Genomic DNA, 18,263 nt, shown 5'->3' with positions numbered 1-18,263 from the left:
CATTTGCTGAGTGGAAAATGCTCTAAGGAAACTGCCCATCCTCACCCCATAGCCCTCCTCCAGGAAAGCAGTAACCACCTATAGCTCTCTCATGCTCACACTCTCACAACCCACGCCTCTTACATCTGTGCTCACTGGAAGAAGGTTTGTTTCCTGGACCATCGGAGATCCCCCACCACGTTACTCACCTCACTGTCTGGCGTAATACGGGATTTTGATGTAGCTCTTTTTTGACAGTCCAGACTCCAGACAATAGAGATTTCCCAAGGGTCACTCCGCTTAGCCCCTACTGCTGTGCAAGTTCCAAATAGCAAAATTACTTCAGCGCAAATAGCAGACATTCTTTTAGTATGTGTGTGTGTATATACGTGTGTATATGTGTGTGTAGCACATTAGAAATGCAAAAAGTGAAGGGTCAGAGTTTTTAAAGAGCAACTAAAATGAAGAAACAATAGTAAAGTCTGGTTGGAATTATGAAATAGACCTACAGAGGAAATGCTAATTCAGAGGGCTGCTCAGCCCATTCTGAGAGCCCTGGAAATGCGTGCTTTTCATGATGCCTCTGAATGTGCATTCCCCTCCCACTGTCCCCTTCCCCACCCCCCCAGTCTGATTGAGCTTGACCGGCAGCTGCTGACTCAATCCTAAACTGGCTGCACATGGTTAGAAGAATGTTAATTATTGCCTGTAATCTGCACATTATCCTGGAGAAAATAACAAGGGTAACTACCCTTGTTTAAGAAATACAGACATTTAGAGAGGTAAGTGCTGCGCTCAAGGGTATGGGCGTTTTGTGGGCACATATTTGGGCAGGAATGTGACCCCTTCCCTCTTACCCGCTGTGGAGGCATCCCAGACAGAGATTGACTGGGCCAGAGAATGTCAAGGCTTATGTTCTAATGCTGAAGAGACCTTTGCAAGTACCTATTCCTTTCACAGGTAAGGAATCTGAGGCTTGGAGAGACTTAGGTCATTTGCCCAGTTTAACAGAGATAGTAAAAGTTTAATGGAGGAACAAAAGAAAAAAACAATTTCTGAATTTTTACCTTAGAGTTCTTCCTTAAAATTTGTAATTTTAATAATTTCCATTGACATTAATGTATATTCATCCTTTTCTCCCGTTTCAGTGGAATCTGCAACGTGGATAAGATTCTATTCCCTGTGTCTTGTAGATACTGAACTACAGCCTCCCATGTGCATTCGCCACTCTGAGGATGCCTGATCCTGTCCTTGTCTCCTGAACTTTTTAGCTTTCCTTAAGATGTGATAAATTAAGGAACTCCTTCTATATGACAGCAGCACTTTGGGGAGGCTGAACATGTACCTCTGACTCAAGGCTGAGTTATTATTTAAAAAAAACAAAAGGAAGGAAAAAGGTTTTAATTTCCCACTGTTGAAGACAGTCAGGATGAGAGGCAGACACACAAACACGCACAGACTTGCACTTCTATTCAGCAATCGATAGGGCAGGGGTTTACCCTTGTTGTCTTCAGAGCATTGCCTGGAATACAAAATGACATGGTGTTTCTGGAATACAGTTCTGTTTGAAAGACCAAGAAAAGGTGATAGGTTTTTAATGCACATTTTGGTGTTTTCAAGCTCTCCTTCTATAACCAGAATGGAGATGTTCCTGAAAATCTGTCTACAGAGAAAAGGCAATCTGGTTAAAATTCCATTATGTTTTTCTTTGGCCTGCATTGTATAATTGAAGATGTCTTCAACACAGAAACAGATCGTTGCTTCGTGTGGGAGAAGAAAAAAGCATACATCAGACTGCAGAAAAATGGAAAGAAACGGAAGAACGGTTGCCACTTCCCCGTTAAGGTATTTGTCACTTTCACCTGCAAAGTTCCTACTGCCTATGCTTCCTTCATAAAATCAATTTTTCTGTCTTTCTGCCACCAGAGACATTCCTAAATTGATCTGCTCTTGTATCTATTCTCAAAATCCTCTGGATTACTTTATTCTTAGCAAAAAATTCAAACTTAGTTCTACTATCTCCCCATCTCCCTTCCTTTCCTATTGACAAATCACTTTTCCTTTTCCCCAATAAGTCTCATTTTCTTAAAAAAAAAAAAAACAAAAAAAACACCTATTTTTAATTCCATGGGGGCTTGACACAAATTTTCTCTTTTGCCCAGACTCTTCTACCCATTCTTCAAAGTTCTTTCCATTCTTCAAGGTCTAGTTGAGCTGCTAGATCTTTCAACAAATAGATCTCTAATTTTCTTGCTCGAAATGAATATGCCCATCCAGTCAGGACCAGATGCATAGGTGTGGGACAAACACAGTCACACAGGGCCCCAAGCTCAGAAGTGGTCAGTGCTTGGCTTAATGCTCTGCTCTTGCTGTTTGAAATTTGAACAAGGACCTCTGCATTCTCATTTTGCACTGGACTCGAAAATTATACAGCCGGGTCTTCTTCCTGTACTCCTAAAGTTAACGATTTTATATTTCTGCTCTAACAGTTATCTACACTGTTGTTTTGAAGCTATTTTTGTGCATATTTATCCTCACTAGAGAGGGAGCTCTGGAAAGTCACAGATCTCTTTTGTTGTGTATCTGGAAGAGCTGTTTTCGCAGAGTAAAATTGATGAGAAGGCAAGAAAACTGCTCAGAACTCTTCAGGAAAGAACTGAACGAAACCAACATCTACAGAGAATAAATGTAAAAAAGCTAAAAAGTTTTGCAAACTTAATATGCAGGAATCACATGTGCTTTGTACTGCATAAGGAAACCCAATTTAATCCTCAAAACATGAGGAATAGATACTATTATGATGTCATTTTCCAGATGAGGAAACTAGGGCTTAAAGAGGGAAGGTGGCAGAGGTCACATAAGAAGTGCCAGCATCAGGAGTCAGAGTCAGGTCTGGCTCATATAATCAGAGTCTATGTACTTAACTCCTAGAGGATTGTGAAATTTTCAAGCAATAATAATAATTAAAAAATCTAAGTAATTCTTTCCAGAACTAAGGCCAAAGCAATAAAATTGGCCTCTCTAGCAGTCCCAACCCTGAGTTTATAAAATCTGCCTACAACACACCCAGACTTAAGTTGTCAAACCAGTTTCTAGTAAGAAAGCAAAATGTTTACACAAACATTTTCCTAACTGCCTGTAGCCCCCCAAACCATTCCTTCAAGAAACGTACTATCGTTGTACTTTAAAGTTACCTTTTCGTAATAAAATTCTATAGGTAGAGAGAAAAAGTGTTTTAGAACATGAAAGACAGGAAATCTAAGGAGAAAGGAATATTACAAAATCAGCTGAGCAAGAAGTCAAACCCATGTCAGCTCTCCATGCCAAGGAAGGCCATGGTTTTCCATCCCCTTCCAGGCATGCATTGGCACACCAAATTCAGGGAGACTGACTAAGGGTTAGTGTAAAAAGACATTTTACTGAGTTGAGTCCATTAGCAGTTTTTAACTCATTGACTGTTAAATTATATGTCTCATGTCATGAACAAAGCAGGCCTTCTGTTTTGCTGATTAATCCAAATTTACACCATGGGTGAGATGCATGCAATGCCTTGAATATATTACTTTAAGAATTTGCATTAAACACAACAGGATACTTCCAAATACAACATACATATGCCATAGCCTTGGATATGTATTAATTTCTTTAGCACAAGAGACACTTTTCAGTAAAAACCTAATTGAGTTTGTCTTTCCCATTTTTAAGGTAGTAAAATGTTCAAACACTTGAGTTTTTTTACAACTGTTATCCAACTCAGTCATTTTCAGTAAAAGATACAGCTCTTGCTACCTCATTCTGGAGGCACAATTATTACCATGTCCTTTAGCTTCCTGGGGCTTCGAGTTGTTTTCAATGTTATTTTTAAAATTTCTTAAATAAATTGCTTTTCCTCCTCCCACCGCCCAAAAGGTGTGGTATAAACAATAAGAGGTTTGGTTTTCTACTTGGACAAAAGAGTAAGTATACTGATACAGCGTGGGTCCACTTTTGTAATGTTGCTTTAAGCTATCAAGATGCATACTTATTCTCAACCCATGAAATCAAAGTTTCCTTTACACAGTAATTCCTAAGTAGCTCTAAGATCAAGCTACCCTCGTGTGTCATGTTCTCATTTGGTCCTTGTTGGATATCTTTATAATCCTAATTTTATTATTTTTATTTTTTTTTATTTTTTTGCGGTACGCGGGCCTCTCACTGTTGTGGCCCCCCTCGTTGCGGAGCACAGGCTCCGGACGCACAGGCTCAGCGGCCATGGCTCACGGGCCCAGCCGCTCCGCGGCATGTGGGATCCTCCCGGACCGGGGCACGAACCCGTGTCCCCTGCATCGGCAGGCGGATTCTCAACTACTGCGCCACCAGGGAAGCCCTATAATCCTAATTTTAGAAATTTAAAGCCATGTATATAATGATCGATAATTGGTCAAGACGTGATTCTTTTTTTTTTTTAATCTTTTTTTCTTCCTTTTTTTTTTTTTTTTGGCCGTGCTGCCTGCCAAGCGGGATCTTAGTTCCCTGACCAGGAATCGAACCCGTGCCCCCTGCAGTGGAAGTGCAGAGTCTTAACCGTTGGACCACCAGGGAAGTCCCAAGATGTTATTCGTATATCACACAAATGTTGATTTTGTTTGCAATGGAGAATTTACAAGAAGCATCAAATCTCTTTCTTACCCAAGTCTTGAGTTAGGAGGTTTATAGTTTTTCTAGCTGGCTAATCATTTGGATATGAAGACTTTTTTTATTACAAAAATGAAATTTATTGGACTTCAACCTGAGATAGTAAACAGGTCACAAGGCACCAGTAAAAGCTGCCATGTAGAGCAACTATAATTGTCGTATATATTTTTATTAATGCCAAACCAGTTGTAATCCAATCTACACCCACATTTTAAGATGACAGTAAGAAGTTCAGAGATCTGTTTCCCAGTCAAACACTGGGTAACTCATCTGTCACCTTGCCAATGCATTATCTGAAAGAAATCTGTTGTAGCAAATGAGAATAAAACCTGAGATTCTTTAGACTCAGAAATGGAAAAAAAAATTGAAAAACTGTACATATGTTGTAAAAACCATTCCGAGAAAGAGAGAAGAGAACTCACATTTTATTCAACAACCACCTAGTATTCTTCTAGGTGCTGCAGATGATAAATAATTTGACCTTCACAGAACTAATATGCAGGAATTCTTTGTTCTCTTAGCAGATAGAGAAACTGAGGCTCAAATTGTTACCTCCCCAAGACAGCACAGTAAGTCTGGTTTATCTAATTACAAAACTTAACTTCTTTTCACCACACAATGGCAAGAATCATTTTGATCTTAAAATTGCTTAAAGTTTTTTAGTATGTTGATCCTTACCTTCATAAGTAAATGAGAAATGTGATGTTATATACATGGCCGATAATAAAAGGTTTTAATTGGCCTATGAATTCCTTAGTGGCAAAATTTATAATAGTCTGGACACCATGAGGGGTAACTCTTTTTTAGCTCTCCCTGCAAAAATTCAGACAACTATCTCTCTTCCATTTCTAATTCTTCATCTATAGGTGATATTTAAGTTGAAGTCATCAGTAGATCATACTGGGAATCTGTTGGTGCCACAAGGCAAAATCGATCAACTGTATTAGAAGAAAGGTTAATCGTCACCTTCACTAACCCCAGCTTTTGTACCAGGTTTATTATCACCCTCGAAATAGAACCTGCATGATCAATTTCAAATATCAGAGCCTAAACACAGTCTACAGGGAACCCATAAAAGAAAGCAGAAGAGGCAATAGTTCTACAGTTAGAAAAAACCCACAATTTTCATCGTGCATGGAAAACATCAAATTAAACCTGGTACTTGGTATTGACTCAGCATACCAGCTTCTCCCAACATTCCGGCTGAAGTTTAATCTTCTGCTAACTCCCTGGAGTGAGGCCTCTACTCCTGTGACACTCTTGCTGGCAATACAGAATTGAACAGGTGCTGGCTTCAAGGGAAGCTTATGATTAGTTTCTTCAAATGTGCAGAATAATGCTTATAGGAGAGCACTCATAAACAGCTTATAGTTTGAAAAAAATCAAGAGGAATGAGGTTTACAAAATTTCTTCTTCACCCACTAATTGATCTCAGGTTTGATGAAAAGTTGATTTTAGAAGGATTTTTTTTCTCTGTTCCCAGCTTGGTCTTCAGTCCTCTGTCAAAGACTTGTTCTCATCTGCTTGCTTATCCCTTTTATTTCTGCACAGCTCTGTATTACTCAGACCACAGCAGTCTGCTTTCATGACACCCAAGCTGAGGCCATGATAGATTTTTCTCTGTGTGTAGAAAGGTTGGAAGCATAGAAGGTAATGTTGAAAGGGTCAAAGTTATCAGAGCGGGTTAGAGAAGATGACCAACTTACTTACCACTGACAGACACCAGGTGTACCCTGGAAATCCAGGAGATAATATCATTGCACAGGTGCCAGGAAATAGCACATTCTAATACCACAGTGGCAGACCAGCCATTTCGGGTCATTATTTCACCAAGTGGTTCGTGCCAAAAATGTATAATTCAGGTGGATAAGGTTGTCACAGGTCTATAGTATTTGAGGACAGCAGACTTGTTGAATGAATGAATAGATGAGAAAGAGATACAAAATCCATAGGCAAAGGCAGACGTCTACAGAAAGCGCTGAGCGATAACCTACCACTATTAAAATAAAAAAAAAAAAAGCTCAGTGAAGCCTGAGCGACCAAGTAGAACCGACACTTCCTAGTTACTGTGTGCTTGGCACCATGCCAGGTACTTTACATGTACGACTTACTTAAATGCCAGCCGCCATCTTGTCCAGTATCTTCTGGTGGCCAGACTTGAAGACGATGATCCCCCATAATCCTCGCCTCCTGGTATTTGTGCCTTTGTGTACTCTCCTCTTACAGTGAACGGGGCTGACCCATGTAACTAAGCAGACTATTGTAGAAAGGATGGTGTGTAATTTCCGAGGCTAGATCACACAAGCCACGTGGATTCTGCCTTGCTTACTCTTGGGTTACTCTCGGAGGGAAGCCATCTCCATGTCATTAGGCCACTTAGGTAGTTCTATGAAAAGGACCACAAATTGAGGAACTGAGACTTCCTATCAACAACCTGCATTAACTTGCCAGTGAGCCACCCAAGAAATAACCCTTCAGCCCCAGGTAAGCCTCTGATGACTACAGTGCTGGCCAATTTCCTGACTGCAACTTCATGAGAGACCTTGACTAGTAGACCCTGGTTCTAGGAACCCACCTAAGCCACTCCCAGATTCCTGGCCCATAAAAATTATGTGAAATAATATACTTTTATTGTTATTGTTCTAAGCCACTAAATTTGGGGTTCATTTATTACACAGCAGTAGATAAGTAATAAAACCTTTATAATAGTCTCATTGTACAGGTGAAGAAATAAAGGCTATGAGAGCTAAAGGTAAAAAGTACTAGTACTCCCTTTCCTTTGTTCAGCATCTGCCAGTGAAGACTTAGACCACAGAAACTGGATAAAGTGTGACACAGGAGCCAAGGAGGAGAGCAGCCAGGAGTGGACCAAAAGGCAAAGTTCACTTATTTATTCACTCATTCCACAAATAAATTCTTGAGAACCTACTATGTGCCAGGCACTGTTCTGAGCCATGAAGATGCAGCTGTGACCAACATGGATAAAATTTCCTGCCTTCTTGGAGCTTACATTCTAGTGATGGGTAAGTCATAATGAAAGAACACAGAAAAAGGTAAATTATAAAATATAAGTTGAAAGAGAAGCAAGCCTAGGGAAGAACAAGACCATGAGAAAGGCGGCCTGCCTTTGCTTCCTTCCTGAACTATGGATTATTATGACAAAGCCCTTTATGTGAGGCTTCCTGAATGCACTGCTCTGCTCTGCAACATGACACATGTTAGACAGGGGTCGTTTTTCCTTATGTACACTCATGTATCCCATGTGCCTAGAGCTAAGCCTGGTACACAGTATGTGTTTAGTAAATATTTATTGCAATGATTTAATGTCTCAAAGAATAAAATTTTTAGGGAATTCAGCTGCCTAAGAAGCTCAGCATTCTTCAGCTGTTTTAGGTAGAGCGTGTTACTTATTTAAGACAGAGTGAATTCTGCCAGTGTAACTCCTCTTCCATTCCCAATAGAACAAAACTCATTGTGTAATAAATACGATTTTCTGCTCAATAGCCATGCCACAAATTAATTTGAGTGTGCAAGATCTTACATTCTGAAACCAATGTAGTCAACGTACAGTCAGGATTTTAGGATCCTCCTAGAATCAAAATATGAGGTAGGCTATGCGATTCCTCAGAGTGTGAACCTATACTGAAAGGTGAACCAGGATGCGAGGTGTATGCCTATACTGAAGGGACATAGGGGACTCAGACTTTGACATGCACGTATAACCATAACCTTCTTATCAGAATTAGGCATCGCTGGGATTAGAATGGCTTCAGTCCAGGAAACAACGTGGGAGTGGATTTAGTAGCAGCAACTAAAAGGTGAACCCCTGGAAATCAGGATGAAAAAACTTTCCCTGATTAGGTGTGTGGGTGTGTGCTTGTAAGTGGGTTTGTATGTGTACAAATGTGATTATATGCCTTTGTTTTTTGAAAGAGAGGTTGATGGTCAACCCCTTGTTAGAACAAGTAGGTTGATAAAGTATGATACAGGAGCCAAGGCAAAAACCAGGGAAGTGAAGCAAAGAGCTTAGATTTACTATTGTACATATAACACGTGACTTGTTTTATTTAGGGATATTTATCAATATGCCATTATATTTATTATAAAAAGTGATATTTATTTGTATACATAGGTTATATACGTGTTCAAATATGCATCATTTATAGATCTTTAAATATGTCTATGAGTGAAAATGTTGGAGTACTGAACATTTATACCTCTAATTTATTAGAGTGGGGTATATCTGTTTATATTTGCAGTTGGCAGAAAAATGGTCTCTAAAAAATGTCCCTGTTCTAATCCTTGCAACCTTTGAATATGTTAAATTACATGGCCAATGGGAATTAAGGTAGCAGATGAAATTATATTTGCTAATCTGCTGATTTTAAGATAAAAAGATTATCCTGGATTACTCAGATGGGCTCAATGTAATCACCAAGGTCCTTAAATGCAGAAGAGGAAAGCAGAAGAGCCAGTGTCAGAGGAATAGGATGTGACTTGACTGGCTGTTGCTTGCTTTGAGGATGGAAGGGAGTTATGAGCCAAGGTATAAGGGCAGCTTCTAGAAGCTGGAAAAACAAGGAAACAGATCGTCCTCCAGAGCTTCCAGAAAGGAATGCAATCCTTCCACTACCTTATCTTTAGCCCAGAGGGACCATTTCAGACTTCTGACCTCTAGAACTCTAACATGATACATTTGTATTATTTAAACCACTAAATTTGCAGTAATTGTCTACAGCAGCAATAGAAAAGTAACTTATGCATTTGTAAGTTTTATGAAAACACAAATGATTTCAAAAAGTGAAAGATTCAGGAGATGCTTTAGCTCACATGTTGAAAAGTTCCATCTGGAAGTCAGATCCCAGGAACAGTCCTTTTCACTCCATCCAACATCATAATCAATAATATTTACGTTATCTTGTGTGTACTTGTTGACGCCTTACAAAGCTGCACACCATGCCGTATATTTCCTAAACAGCAGTATTTAGAGAAATCGTTTCCATTTAAATGCTACTTTCTACAACCATTTGTTTCTTTTTTCTTTCTTTAATGCATTTTAATTAAAGGTAAGAAGAGAGTGAAAAAGAGATGAGAGAACTAAGGCAGCTGTAATGTGTAGGTGTAAGATACTGCAGCCTGAAGCCTTATGTTCAGTTTGAAGGTAGAAACAGTGATTATAGATATATTTCTAAATGAAATTCTACATAAATCCTAGCTTTGAACGTGAGACTTTATTGAAGTGAAAAACAACACTGATTCTTTGTGAATGCACACTGATTTTTTCTTGATGTTTAATTAATTCTGATGATGGAAGTCTATGTCACAAGTGCTCCTTCAACAGAAAGATATTTTATTTTAAAAAATACAAATAATTGCACAAATAATTGTTGGGTAAATCCTTGCAGTAACTAATAACGGTGCCAATTTCGAACATAGTATTTTGATGTACAAAATTTCTTGCCCTTACCAGGCAGTGAGAAAAATTGCAAAATCAGTCAATGTGAGAATTTAAAACTATACCGAGGAGAGTTAATTTAAATATGGCTTCCTTCAGGGACTCTTCTGTATTTAGACCAGCTGAAATGTGCTCAAAAATAGCAAACTCATTTTAACTAGTATAAGCAAAACAAGTCTGCCTCAAAAACATTATATTGTAAAAGGTCTCTGGGTCACCCACTGTCTTATGTATATGTTGGTGTCTCTTACCACCATTTAGATAATCACGAGTGATCCTAAAATCTGTTAAGACACTTTACTAGTAAAATGTAGAAGCCAATAGCAAAACTAGGATAAATAATATCTTGTTTCCTACATCATTAAGCTAACAGAAAAGACTATTTGTACGATCTCTAACTGCTGGTGTATTACTGTCATTCGTTATTAGTAGCAATAATTTTCTTGCCATATAACTAGTAGCTGGCTTTGTATTTTAAAATACAGTAAGTCCCATGGCTCCTACCTACTCCATATTCAACTTTACTCTTTCTTGATGTTCCATCCTCTTTCTATTGTAAATTCTACTTGTCTTTCAATATCTTTATGGAAATTAATATCTTACCGAATAGAGTTGAGGGAGTTAGTTTTTATTTATACAATAAATTTGTACACACACAAAGCTGAAACAAACATACTCCAGTTAAATTATTTAACAGTCAAAAGGGGAATTAATACATGAACTTAAGAATGAAACTAATATTTAGAGCGAGTGAAACTTGAATTTCAGTCCTGTTTCACTCCTGTCTAGTAGTATGGTCTAGGACAAGTTACTCCTGTATTTGAACCTCAGGGATTTTTGCTGTTGCTGTTGTTAAAAAAATCAAAATCTTCCCCTATCTTACAGGTTTGTTGTATTACATATGTTGATCTAAATTAGGTACAGTATATTGCCTATCCCAAAGTACCCTACCTCTGACCTTCTTCTTTCTCACCAGAACCCTGATTTGGTTCAGGTACTTTGATCTTAGGGTACAGAGGTATGTTCCAGAAGTAGGCATGACCTCCACTGGGCAATGAGATAAAACAGGAAGACTTCTAGGGCCTCCCTACAAAGATACAAAGGGGCAAGGAGACTCTCTCTTCCATGCTGTCACCTGCTTAGTGCCTTTGCACACTATTGCATGAAAACATGGTGCTTAGGGTTGCTCCCCTATCTAGCCACTGGGAAGGCGATGTCAGGCAAGATCCCAGTACTGTCCACTTCTGGAATTGCTGTTTGGTGGAGGGAAGCTCCTCTTGTTTCAGGACTGTTGGTAGGGCATTCTGGTATTTTCAGATGAACGCTGTTACCTAGTAGGGATTTAGGGATTGTAAATGCACATGCCTTGTTAATATTGTTTTAATAAAGATTGTCACAAGAAGTCTTGATGATATGTTTTAATAAGTTCCCAGATGGGAGAGAGAATTGCAGTTGAGAAAATTATACAAGATTTCATGGTGGAGAGATCAATCCCATCGGACTTTGATGAGTTTTCAGTCTTTGAGCATGGAGAGCTCAGAAAGGGTGCGTGACAGAATTCCATCTGGAGGCAGCTGAGTTACTGAGGGACTTCTACTTAATAAAGCATAGGTTTAGTCTGGCTTCATTTTGAAGAATATTTTGATAACTGACTAATACTTTTAGAACACATATAGTTTTGCTTCTGCTTGAATTATTTTCTGGTTTTATTTTTTTAAGGAAAAAAATCATCAATTTAGTTTGTAAGTTGGTAAAACGTATATATTGGCCAGGGTTTTTTGTTGTCGTTGCCCAGCAAAGTAGTAATGATTCATGTCAATGTGCACAGCCAGTTTTAAAAAAATCAGTGAGTCTTAAGGCTTATACAACTTGGTTTCAACACCAACACTAAGCAACACTCGGTGTAGATGTGATAGAAGGCCAACCATCAGAGAAGGAATGGAGTCTGTGATTATCCACAGCATAGGCTGGGCATAGCTGCTCTGAGGCACCATGGTCCAGGCTTCGGCACAGAATGTCCTCCATGGCTGCTGGGCTGACGAGACAATCCAAAGCATCCCAATGCCAGGACGACCCCTCCCCACACCACGTTACAGCCTAGCCTAACACTGACTAGAGCGCACCCAGTTTCTCTAAGTAACGAGAGACATTTCAGAGGACCTTCTGTCCCAGCGACGGAGGTAGGCAGTGTAAGATCACGGGAGCTGTTGATTCCCTCGTGTTCCCTGGCTGGCCCTGAACAAAACCAGAAATAGAAAAGATGGTACTTACTCACTGTCACCTAATATCTCATCATCATGTCATCTATTTGGAACATTTCAACTCTTTGTCAACTTTTCCAAAATGTTTATCCTTTTAGGCTTTTCCCATCCACATTTTTAGAATTTTTCTGTTTTTTGTGGAAGTCTATTTTCGAAAAAAGCACATATTTGATTACCTTGAATAATTAGAAATAAAAATAACGTTGAAAAGAAATTACACAATACCTAAAAATAGACAAGGACTGTGGCAGCTATTAAATATTATGATGATACTTAGTGTTATGATTTTGTTAGGTGGTGTTATGAGGAAATAATATTAGATCCTATTATTTTGCAAATGGGAAATTTGCTCAGAGTTACATGTTAGTAAGAGGTAAAGTTAGGCTATACCTTAGTTCTGTCCTTTTTTCTGTATCATGCAACTCTCTTATAGCTCAGTACTTAACCACATTGGGTGGAATATAGAGAAAATAAAAACAGAGAAAGGAAAAAACCCTACAGTTTAAGGCCAATCAAATATCTGATTTTTAATCAAAGAGATTCAAATGAGGTCAAGTACAGAGGAATCATTTGATTGCTACCAAAATAGTTGATCATATTTTTCTTTTTCTTAAGGCTGTGTATTTTGAACACCTAGTGAAAGAGAAGTTTAGTGATATACTGATATGAAACAGAAAATATTCCAGATATAATATAGTTACCTTTAAATAGAAAACATAGCAACAATTATAGGTTGCGTGTCTGCTATGAACCAGGTGTATTGTTACGCAAGAGGATAAAGATATGGTGCTTGCCTTGAATATATTATGTCCCTACATTGTGAAGTGTAATTTTTCACAGTATTTTGAAACAGGTGAAATAGCTACTAATTTAGGACCAGAAAATATATATTTGAGATCAATTCCCCCTTTGTAACACTGACAATTAAGGCAAGAGATAATTAATGATTTTAGAAGCATAGTCAATGTTTAGTTTAAAAGGGTTTTCAAATAAAGACTATTTTAGACTTTAAAAATTATTGTTTAAATTTTTAAAATTAAATAAATGTGAACAGTGTGCTTATCCTTTTAGTTTTTGGATTGTATGATTTTTGAATAGTCCCATTAACCAAAAATCAATCGATTTTAAATATTTGTCATAATTTTTAGAGCATTCAGTAAAGTGGAAATCATCAGTTTTTAATAGCATTGCTTCAGGGATGCAGTGTACACCTAAATTGTATTCACCCATGATTTACTATGTAAGTTTGATTAACTTAAATGTGTGGTAAGTTCTTTCTTGTTAATGTAAATGGAACAAATTAGTGTTCTAAATAGAAGGGGAAATAGGATTACAGGAAGCAACGCAAATATCCTAGATTATCTGGGCTGTTTTTAAATGCTTTGTTTCATCCCTTTAATTAAGTGAAATCTCTTTCTATAATTGAATTTAAGATGGTTGTACCTAAATAATTAAATCTCCCCCAATATATATGTTTCTTTGGTAACATCTAAATGTTACAGTGTAATATATATAGTCAAAGGATGGTGTGAAAATCTTTTACAGCAAGTAGGATTTTATGCTTTTAAACCCCATCAGATTTTGTTGCAACAATATGAAAATAGAATTTCAGATTACTCTCATTTTTTTACACTGTACTTTTTCTACTTCTGGAGGATGAATTTATATAATTTTTCTTTGTATTTTTTGCACTCCCTGAACACTTTAAACATCAAAATATACACATCGTTTATAATCAGAAAGAAATAAAGCTCTTCAATTTTCTTTTAACATCTTTATTGGAATGTAATTGGTTTACAATGGTGTGTTAGTTTCTGCTTTATAACAAAGTGAATCAGCTATACATATACATATATCCCCATATCTCCTCCCTCTTGCGTCTCCCTCCCACCTTCCCTATCCCACCCCTCTAGGTGGTCACAAAGCACCGAGCTGATCTCCCTGTGCTATGCGGCTGCTTCCCACTAACCATCTGTTTTACGTTTGGTAGTGTATATATGTCCATGCCACTCTCTCTCTTCGTCCCAGCTTACCCTTCCCCTTCCCATGTCCTCAAGTCCGTTCTCTACGTCTGCGTCTTTATTCCTGTCCTGCCCCTAGTTTCTTCAGCCCATTTTTTTTTTTAGATTCCATATATATGTGTTAGCATTCGGTATCTGTTTTTCTCTTTCTGACTTACTTCACTCTGTATGACAGACTCTAGGTCCATCCACCTCACTACAGATAACTCAATTTCATTTCTTTTTATGGCTGAGTAACATTCCATTGTATATATGTGCCACAACTTCTTTATCCATTCATCTGTTGATGGACACTTAGGTTGCTTCCATGTCCTGGCTATTATAAATAGAAGCTCTTCAATTTTGAAAACAATCATTTTATTATTAAAACCTTATCAGAGTGAGGTAGAATCCTTATCATTTTAATGTGCAAACATGTTATTTATTGAGGATGACTTGTTAGGAAAAATTGAGTCCACTATCCTCTAGGGTTAACCAAGGTGTTGTACTGGGTGGGTTAGTGGATAAGCTCATGGACCCTGGCATGGAAGCTCTTGAGTTTAGTTTCCAGCTCTGCCGCCTGTTATCTGTTTTACCTGGGGCAAAACAGATACTCAGTACTTTTTCTCCTTAGCTTCCTCTCAGCTATGAAGACCCAATGCAGCCAAAAATAAATAAATTATTTATTTATTTATTAAAAAAAAATAGTAGCTACTTCATAAGGTCAGTGTGAGGATTCAGTGCATTAATGTAAACAAAGCCCTTGGAACAAAACCTGATATGTATCATGCTACATTCAGTGTTATTACGAGCCATAATAGAGTATGAAGCACTCTAGAAAAATTGTTTAAAAAAAGGGAATTATAGAAATGTTAAGAATAATCCAAAACATTCAGTGCATTTTCCCAGGCCCTTTTCTCTGTGGGATCACACTGCTCCAGAAGGAAGGGCAATTGAGTGTCTGCCCTAAGGACAGAGGTGGATGATGCCAACGGATCCGCGAGCACCAGACGCACAGATAATTTAGAGGAAAGGAAATACAAATGGCCAATTAACAATGAAAAGACTTCAACCTTACTAATAATCAAGGAATTGTAAATTCAAATAAGGACGAGATATGATTCACTTATAAATTAGCACAGATTATTAAATAAAGTCTGAAATCCAAGGCTTCAAGTGTCAGCACATTTTTATACTCTGCTGAAGGGAGTGGAAATTAATCAGACCTATGAGACCAATTTAGCAATATACAGAGGAAACATGTAAATGCTCATAAACTTTGAGTTAGCAACTCTCTTTTTGGGGAGTTATGCTGAAGAAATAAGGAGAAAGACATCATATCAGCAATACTTATAACACTAAAAACTAGAAATAATCTAAATTTCTAACAAGATGTGTGATTAGTTTAATAAATTGGAATACAACCACATGATGAATATGGTACAACTATTACAGTGATATTCATAAGTAGTTTGTAAAGGTTAAAATTAGGGAGTACTACTTAATACTGATTAAGTTCCCTCTAGGTGCAGGGAATTCCATGGTAGTTGCCTCCTGGGTTTACTCTGCCCCATTACTCATGCTGCCCCTGGAATAACTGGTAAATTTCGGATGCAAAACTGGACATGATCTGCTCTACCCTTTTTTCCTTTGGGTATCTGGCTGCTGGGAGAAGACTTCTTTCTGTTTCTCCCCAGTAACAGACTCTTTCTCTAGATTCTGTTCTTCCCAGCCACATGAGAAAGGCTCTTTCACCCAGTGCTGTCCAAGATAGGGTTCTAAGTCTGCCTACCTCTGAGATTCAGTTAGAAAGATTATTTGGCTATCACACTAAGCCACATACCGAAGCTTAATTTTTACTAATAAAAAAAAAAAGGTATATTGATTTCCCATTTCCCAGTCCTGTTTCATATCTCTTTTTCAAAAACTTGGTGGGAAAGAAAAGTATTACATTCCAGAGGACTCTCCACACTCTGCAATATCTGAAATTGCCCATTCATAAAAGCTACATAACACCTTACTCAAAAATGCGAAATTATTTTAAATCAACAGACATTTTTTAATTTCTTAGTTTATGTGGATCAGGAATCCAGGCAAGTTTTATCTGAATGCCACTGCTTCGAGGTCTCTGACAATGTTGTAAACCATTTGGACTGTGACTGTGGTCTCATGTGATGGTTCAACAGGGGAGAATTCATTTCCAAGCTCGTTGATGCTGTGGTCAGAATTCAGTTTCTTGCTGGCTGTTGGCAGCTTCTTGCCACAAAGAACCTCTTCCTAGGACAGCTCACCTGTGACAGCAGGCTTCCCTCAGAGTTTAAGGAGAGAGCAAGAGAGGGTGTATGAGACAGAAGCCACAGTCTCTTTGTAACCAGTTTTCAGAAGTGACATCCCTATTACTTTTGCCATATTCTGTTCTCTGGCTGTGCATCACTAGTCATTTCTCCAGCACTGAGTCACAGTCCAAACTCAAAGGCAGGAGATTACACAAGGATGCAAATGCCCAGAGGCTAGGATCACTGCAGACCATTCTAGAGGATGCACATCCCCAAACTAACATTCACTTACCACAAGCCAGGCACATAGATTACCTCACTTAATCTTTGTAACAACCCAAAGAGGCAGTTATGTGATTAGCCTATTTTTAAAATCAGGAAGCTGAGGCTCAAAGATGTTAAGTATGTGACTTAAGAGCTCACAAGACTGTAAGTGGCTGATTAGGGATTGGAACTGTGGCTGTTGGCTTTCAGATTGTGTTCACTTAACTACTTGGAAATTATTAAGGAAAAAAAATTAAATTGCAGGTATGTGAGTACATTTCATGCTCTTAGTTATGTTAAAAAATACATAGAAAAGTGGAAGAAACATGTTAAAATGTTTTAAAAAACCATTTAAACCTTTCAATGAAGGGATTATGAGTGGCTATTTTTGTCTGTTTTTTTAATGTTAATATTTATTTTCCAAAATGCTTATACTGACCTTTCATTTATCTAACATGGGAAAGAGCCATGAAAAAAACCAAAAGCTATCTCTGTTGTAGTGTGGTTTACGTTGGTGCACTAAGGGTGTAACGGAGGGAGCGGTCCATCGTGAATGCAGGTAATAAAGGGTGCACTGTCTGTAGAGAACTAAAAAAAAATAACCCACCAAAAGTCAGTCATTTTTTAATATCACTCAATTCTAAACAATGTCAGTGATAAAATACTCTTTCTTTGTAGGGCATACTGCTGCCATCATCCCCTTCCCCTTTACCACTTGATTAGTCTGGGGATATAGAAAATAAATACACACACACACACACACACACACACAATTATGTCAGACAGTGCTAAGTTCTACAAAAAATAAAGCAGGGTCTAAGGAGAGAGCAGATGATGAAAAAGGGAAATTTTTAGCTAGGACAATCAATGAAGGCTTCTCCAAAGGTGACATATAAATAGACACCTGAATAAGTTGAGGGAACATGCACTGTTTGTTTGTTTTTTGTTTTTTTTAACATCTTTATTGGAGTATAATTGCTTTACAATGGTGTGTTAGTTTCTGCTTTATAACAAAGTGAATCAGCTATACATATACATATGTTCCCAAATCTCTTCCCTCTTGCGTCTCCCACCCTCCCTATCCCACCCCTCTAGGTGGTCACAAAGCACCGAGCTGATCTCCCTGTGCTATGCGGCTGCTTCCCACTAGCTATCTATTTTACGTTTGGTAGTGTATATATGTCCATGCCACTTTCTCACTTCGTCACAGCTTACCCTTCCCCCTCCCCATATCCTCAAGTCCATGCTCTAGTAAATCTGTGTTTTATTCCTGTTCTATCCCTAGGCTCTTCATGACATTTTTTTTTTCTTAGATTCCATATATATGTGTTAGCATATGGTATTTGTTTTTCTC

The 18,263-nt window shown here is 38.1% G+C and overlaps 1 long non-coding RNA gene across 1 annotated transcript in view; it reads left to right on the top strand.

Moving 5' to 3' along the window:
- The first annotated feature begins 1,112 nt into the window (after positions 1-1,112).
- The window catches only part of LOC102991663 (uncharacterized), a 69,517-nt gene continuing 52,366 nt past the window's right edge, over positions 1,113-18,263 (top strand). The window contains exons 1-4 of the long non-coding RNA XR_008616090.1: positions 1,113-1,562; positions 1,712-1,824; positions 5,175-5,222; positions 7,441-7,676. This is a non-coding gene — a long non-coding RNA (uncharacterized lncRNA). The remainder of the gene's footprint in view (positions 1,563-1,711; positions 1,825-5,174; positions 5,223-7,440; positions 7,677-18,263) is intronic.

Source organism: Physeter macrocephalus, chromosome 20 (assembly GCF_002837175.3).
Source record: "Physeter macrocephalus isolate SW-GA chromosome 20, ASM283717v5, whole genome shotgun sequence".
NCBI classification, from domain to species: domain Eukaryota; kingdom Metazoa; phylum Chordata; class Mammalia; order Artiodactyla; family Physeteridae; genus Physeter; species Physeter macrocephalus.
The sequence above is the reverse complement of the archived record's forward strand: the minus strand, read 5'-3'. Positions and strand labels throughout refer to the sequence as shown.